Source organism: Lucilia cuprina, chromosome 6, assembly GCF_022045245.1.
Source record: "Lucilia cuprina isolate Lc7/37 chromosome 6, ASM2204524v1, whole genome shotgun sequence".
NCBI lineage: Eukaryota > Metazoa > Arthropoda > Insecta > Diptera > Calliphoridae > Lucilia > Lucilia cuprina.
In genome coordinates, this window is record NC_060954.1 from 2,160,754 (window position 1) to 2,166,753 (window position 6,000).

At 31.1% G+C, this 6,000-nt stretch overlaps 1 protein-coding gene across 4 annotated transcripts in view; it reads left to right on the top strand.

Annotated features, from left to right (window-relative positions):
* LOC111677398 (low-density lipoprotein receptor-related protein 6) overlaps positions 1-6,000 on the top strand; it is a 79,004-nt gene that overhangs the window by 61,639 nt on the left and 11,365 nt on the right. The window lies entirely within an intron of this gene.

The window sequence follows — 6,000 nt, forward strand, 5'->3', positions numbered from 1 at the left end:
TTTAAGCTTCACTAATTTTCAACTAAAACAACAACAAACCAACAACAAGAACAACATTTATTCATAGCAACAACAGTGAACTCAATAAAATCAACTAACTACAAGTTGCCACCACCATCACTCTGTTGCTGTTGCAAGTAAGAGAAATGAAAAAAAAAATAAGTAAAACTATTCTAATGAAAATACACCCCAAATATTTTTCATCATCAACTTTATTAAGTGGAGTTTGGAACCAAAAAAAGTTTGTTTGTTGAAGGAGACTCTACATTAATTAATCATGCCTAACTTGGCAATTATGTAGGCTGAAATTGAAAAAATAACATACACATACAAACATACACATACTCTCCACTTTACTCAATAAGATTGAAAAATTAAAAAAAAATGTAAATTATTTAGAAAAAAAACTATGATGGTTAGAATAGATTTTTTCCTAAAAAAAAAAACAACAACTAACTACAACGCCAACAATCGTCTAATACAACAACCTACTATATTATACCTACCACCCATAGTATAGAAAATGTTGCATTCATTCATTTTGTCAAGTGGCATCATCAGCATACAACAACCTCAACCATCATCATGACGAGAAAAAAAAACCAGCAGCAAGAACAACAACAACACTAGAATACAACTGCAATTCCACCTGAAGTGGTTGGCTATGTGTAGTCGGGAGTATGTGTATATGTTTTAGTATATAATAAGTATACGTTCATGTGTATTAGGGTGACTTTTCTCGTGACTATAGTCCATAGAATATAGTCCAGATTATAATGTATAGAATACTTTATTTCAGGCTAAAGTCTACAGTCTATAATCTTGTGCATACTATAGTCCAGGTTGTAGTCTACACTATAGTTCAGATTATAGTATCTATAGTATATACTATAATCTGGACTGTAGTGAAGACTACAACCAGACTAAACTAAAGACTATAATAGTACAGACTATAATCCAGACTATATTCCAGTCAAAAGTACCGATTATAGAACAGTATATAGTAGTCTAGACTATAGTCAAAACTGTAGACAATCCACACTGTAGTCCAGACTATACTGCAATCCAGAATATAGTCCAGACTACTTTCCAGACTATAGCATAAACTATAGTCCTTACTATAATCTTAACTACAGCCATAATATAGTTCCATCTATATACAGATTATAGTCTATACTATAGTCCGTACTATAGGCTATAGTCTAAGAGCCCAGGGGACAAATACTGGCATTCGATATCGATCGAAACCACAATAGAATTAAAAAAAAAATTGTTAGAAATTTGATCCAAGAGAAATAGTCTATAATTTACTGCACTCTTAAGTCTGAAGTCTATAATCTTGTCCATACTATAGTCTATACTGGACCAGGTTATAGTCTATACTATAGTCCATGTTATAGTCTATACTATAGTCGATATTTTAGACTATACTATTGCCAGATTGTATATTATATAGTGCAGACTACAGTCCGGCCTATAGTGCAGACTTCAGTCCAGACAATAGACTAGTCCAAACTGCAGTCTACACTATAGTCCACACTTAAATATAGACTAAAATTCAGACTATAGTCTAGACTACAGTTCAGACTACAATCCAGAGTATAGTCCTGGCAAATTCCAGATTATAGTACAAACAATAGACCCGACAATAGTCTAGAATATAATTTAAACTACAGTCCTTGCTATATAACTACAGTCCAGGCTATAGTCCCAACGAAAATTTCTACCCAAAAAGGCGAGAAACCTACCTAATGCATGCTTAAACATGTTTGTTTGTATGTATGTCATTATGGCTAAATAAGTATGTATGTGTGTGTGTGTGTGTATGAGTGTTGGCATGTAAATGTAATTGGTGCAAGTAGGTTTGCATATGTTTATATGTATATGAGATTTTTCACAAATCCCTCAACATTCACTTCTACTTCTTCATCTTCTTCATTCTAGCACCTTCCTTCCCCGCAATCTAAATGTTGTTGATGGGAGCTTAAGGAGGTTATGCATAAAATACATATTTCAAGAGGGTGAAAAAAAGTAATGTTGTTGTTTATTTTATACTATTTGTTTTCCAGTTTTCTTTTTTTCGCTCTTGCTCTTAACATTTTCATATATTAAATAAATATTTAAGTATGTTGGGAAATGTGTGTGTGTGGGTGTAGGTGTGTGTGTGTGTGTGTGTGAGAGTATGTAAATATGTAACTGAATAAAATTAATGGAATTTAATATTATACATTTTTGTCATAAATAAATTTAAATTAAATTCCACTGCTTATAATCATATTTGCACAGCAACTAACTAAGCAGGGAGGTAGTTGATGTACTTTAAGGGAGGATGATACTATGACCTGAAATTTATTAAAGAATTAATTTAACATTGAGATCTTATGGTATATCTATTTAAATAATTAATAAATCATGCAATTTTTATGAATATTCTTAAATTTTGACCTTTGACACTTCAAGGAAATATGTTAGCTTTAGATGAATTGTTCGTTAGAAGTTTAATGACCTAAGCAGCATAAAATTTGTAAAACTTCTTTATTGGTATTAAACCACTAAGATACTAAATTATTACTAAAAATTGCATTTCCAGAAATGCTTACTACTTACTACCCTCTTTCCCCTTTTCTTTACTCTCCCGCCAACCTGCTTTCAAACTGTTTATCCACTGTTCCATAATACGTTATTGTGACAATATTTTTATTTTATTTGTAATTTTTTTTGCATTTTTTTTAGATTAAATTTTTTTTTTCATATAAATATTTTATGCAAATATTTTATCATGCATGCCTACGTAAATGCCTGTGCTTGTTCTTGTTGTTACTCTTATTATGATAAATTAAAATTTATTCATGAACAAAATTAATTATACACCATGATGCGAAGTAAACTACTAGTGAATGCTAGTACTAACATGGTAGTGTAGTAGTTGTTGTTGTTGAATGTAGTTAGTCCAACTACAACAACGACTACTGCCACTTCCAATGCATACACTCGTTGATACTTTAAACTACTTTACATATTACACACACTCACATGCATCATTCACATGGAGTAGGGTCTTAGTACCCTGCAGAAAGTCTTAAATAAAACTATAGTTTGAAAAATATTCCAGACTATAGTCTAAACTATAGTCCGTAGTCTTATATATATTCTTAAATGTAGTAAACCCTTGTCCAGTGTTTGAACAATAGTTCAGTCTATGTTTAAAATGCAGTTCCATATGTAAAGTATGTTAGTCTGAACTAAAGTCCAGACTATGGTCAAAATTATAACGAAGACTTTAGTCTAGATTCAGAAAGTATATCCTAAAACAATGTTGTAAATAAAGCCAGACTACATTCTAGACTAGAGTCTAAACTAGATTCCAGACGGTAATCTATACAATAACTCAAAGTTTCAGTTTAAGTCTAAACTTTAGTTCTATATTAGTTAGTTAGTTTGAAAGGAAATATGTACATATATATATAAATCAAATCCGAAGAAATACACCTAGGTCTCTAGAACACTAACCACTAACCTACCGGAGGCCACTAGTTCTATATTAAGTTATGCAGTCTTGCCTATAATCTGAACATTATTTCTAAACTACAATCTGATATGACTGAACTACATACATATATTCTAAACTATAATCCACAATAACAATCTGAACTGTAGCATTGAGTCTAAACTCCGCACTATGAACCAAACTATAGTCTTATATGTATATAGTCTAAAGAATAGTCTAAACTATATTTAAACTACAGTCCGAAATAAAATAAACTATAGCCTACAATATACATATATTTATGTAGCTCAGACTGAAATCTAAAGTATTATTGACTCTAGTCTAGACTAGAGTCTTAAGAAGAGTCAAACCAAAGTTTCAGCTTAATTTTGAATTATAGTTCTATAAACGTTCTGACAATAATCTGAACTTCTAAACTACAATTTGATAAGTTTGAATTATATTCTAAACTACCATTTAGAACATAATCTATACTTCAGAATAGAGTCTAAACTTCACACTATGTACAAACTTTAGTCCAATATATAGTCTAAACTATATCTAAACTACAGTCAGAAATATAAAAAACTATAGCCTGCAATATAAACTTAATTATAAACCGAACTAAAATCTAGACCATAGTCTACACTAAAGCCTTAACAATATAACATACTATAGTCCAAACTACAGTCTTTATTCTTGACTTTTGTTCGAATTGTAATATAAAGTCTAAACAGTTGCCCTGACTATAGTCTAAACTAGTGTATACTATAGTTTTAGCTATAGTCTACAGTCCAGACTATTCGATTTAAAACTTCAGTCAAGACTATTCGATGTGTATTTTATTAAAAATCCAATTTCCAGGATAAATCTTTTAAAACAATTTGGCAAACCCTGATTCAACTTAAATTTGCTCATTCATATCATAGTTGAAGTACAAGTAAATTTGTGTATGTTTTTCCCCAGTACCGCAATATCGTATTATAGCGAAGAGGGTATGGGCATATAAGTATGTCATTTTCATATTTACATCCGTTGGTATGTAAGTAAGTAAGTAAGTAAGCCGACTAGCAGCAAGCAAGTCAGTCAGACAGCAAGCATAATAATCTGATAATGTCCTTCGTTCAGTTGGGGTGTTGTTGTAGATATTGCGAGCATCTACTAACTAGGTATTTTTTAACTTCCCAGCATCACCCTCCAACACCACCGACACCACCACCCATCAATGTTATACATTTTAAACAAGTAGCTAAAAAATTTACTGTTTGCTGTTCTAGGCAGCACCTCTCAATTGCAAAATTTTTAAAAGGAGTAGAATGATGCTGGTAGTTGGTGGTGGAGGAGGTGATGATGATGTTGATGGAGCTTATGCTTCCCTACTTGGTTTTAAATATTAAATTTTGCTATTTTACAATTACTAACTAAAGCTGAGTGTGTTTGTGTGTGTGTGTGTAAGGATGTATCTTTAGTTGATTTTTGTATTTTGATAAGTATTTATTGTTGGAGAGTAACCAACGCTTGTGCATGCTCACTTAATGTCATGAAGAAGGAATTTGTGATGATGTTGTTGTTGTTGCTGCTGTTGTTTTTGTTCAACATAAAAACTTCCTTATTACGTTGTTGATCCTCCGGCTGCTTGAATGGTACAATTGCTGTTGTTTGTTGCTGTACTGCTGCCAATGGTACGTGCAAATGTACATATTGTTAATTTTGCAACCATGCTGCAACTCGAGTCCATTTTCACCCATTAAGCATTTAAGTGTTGTTCTTATTTATTTTTTTAGCTTTTATTATTTTAGAAATACATACATACATATTTTTAATACTCTACAACATTTTTGGGGAGCGTGTGTGTATTGAGTTTATGCTAATGTTGGTAACGTTTTAGAGCAATGGTTTTACACCAGCCTTAAGACGCCTTAACATGAGCTTAAAAGTAATATGATCTGTCGAAATTTTGTGTAGAAAAGTCTTAATGCAATAAGACGGGAAAATTGGATGTAAAATTGGAAAGTCGTATGGCTCTATTCATTTTTTGAAATGATTCCAAAAAACCGGCAATTAGATCAGGGATGTAAATTTATGTAAAAAATAGCTGTAACTTTTTTGTGTAAACACAAAAAAGTATATTGTATACGACTGTTATTTTCTTTTGTGTTATACGGATGGAATTTAATTTTACTTTTTCATTAAACCTTACTTACGTAAAGTCTGTTAGTGTGAAGGGATTTATTTATTAAAGATTTATTTCATAAAGTAAATCATTACAATATCAACTACTTGTAATGTGTAATTCAGCAATAACTAATTACAATTATTTACAATCGTTATTCCAGAAATGTTTATTTATCTATCTATGTATCTATCTATCTATCTATCTATCGATCTATCTGTCTATCTATCTATCTATCTATCTATCTATCTACCTATCTATCTATTTAACTATCTATCTATCTATCTATATATTCATCTATCCATCTATCTATCTATCTTTCTATCTATCTATATATATA